This window comes from Chaetura pelagica, unplaced genomic scaffold (assembly GCF_000747805.2).
Source record: "Chaetura pelagica isolate M959 unplaced genomic scaffold, ChaPel_1.0 scaffold1011, whole genome shotgun sequence".
Classification (NCBI taxonomy): Eukaryota; Metazoa; Chordata; class Aves; order Apodiformes; family Apodidae; genus Chaetura; species Chaetura pelagica.
The window spans coordinates 12,545-13,888 of record NW_009951994.1 but is presented as its reverse complement, the minus strand read 5'-3'; positions in this window follow the sequence as shown (position 1 = coordinate 13,888).

The following is a 1,344-nucleotide window of genomic DNA, read 5'->3' as shown; positions in this document are numbered from 1 at the left end:
CTGGGGCTGCACGGGTGTGGGCAGCCCCTCTGTGACACGTGTGAGGTCACAATGGGGCAGCCCCTTATCCCCAGGCCACCAGCATCCAGCCCACACACCCGAGGCCGGGCCGAGGGGACTCCAGACGCTGGGGCTGCTCTTGCCAGGCTCTGCTTCAGCCGAGCTGCTCTGCAGGGAGCAGGAGGAGGCAGAGAGGCAGCAGCACAGCACGGGCAGCGCTGAAGGGCGCAGCCCAGAGGACGAGGAGGACGAGAAGGAGGCTTTTGGTGGGAAGCAAGAGAGCCCTTGGCCACCACCTGCTGCTCTTGTTGCCCCGAGCAAGGCTGCAGCTAAGATGGCCACAGAGCGCTTCTTGCCTGCCCGACTGTGCCCCACGATGCAGAGGATCCAGAGCGCTGGTGAGGCCTTCAGGCCCCGTTGCAGGAGTGTTGCTGGGTCAAGGGCATCTCTGCCAACAGGCACGGGAACCCTGAGGGCTGTGGGGGCGGCTGCTCAGGATGGGTGACTGCAAGAGACTGGAGCAGCCCTGAGGAGCCAATTGGAGTCTTCATCGTGTAGTTAAGGAGGAATCTTTCATCATGTGCCCAATGAAAATGGCTTGGGTTTCTTTATTTGAAAGGCTCTTTCATGACTTCTCAGCTGAGAGCAGAGAAAAAGGCACCTCAATACAAGATGAGAAGTTAAAAACTAACGATGAGATAAAGCCAAATAAATAATTTGTCAGACTTGTTCTAAAATTAATGTTAAACAAATGCAAGTAAAGCATAAACATATTGTTGCTGCTTCACCTCAGTTTCAGAGCTGCATTTTCCTTCATAACTGCTTTAAAAATATTTGAAACATTCTATTTTTTAAGTTGTATCTGTATTGAAGATACTTTGTGATTTTATAATTAATTATGCTGTATTTCTTTATGTTGCATTTTTCTCTTAGGTGTTGTATAATTGCATTGGCTGAGCATACATTTTAAAACTATTTTGTTTTTTAATGTTTTAAAACAGTATTTAAAAAAAATATATACATGATTTAAAATGACACCCTGAACCACTATCACTTGGAGAACACTTTATCACCTCTTCTCTCAACTGAAAATCATCCAAAATACCCTTTGAAATAACCCCCCATTTTTGAGGTACTGTCTGAAATCTTCCTCCTGAACTGCACTATGAAAATGCTCCCAATGAGCTGTAAGAGTCTTGAAGACCTGAAGAGACAGGGAGACAAAAGGCTCGTTAAGGCTCTCTGCATTTTAATTACTGCCAGGGTGTGTTTGGTGCTGAGTCCATGATCCTCAGGTGCTGAGGGAAGACTGAACAAAGTGCTCAGGGAGCCAGAAGCAAAACT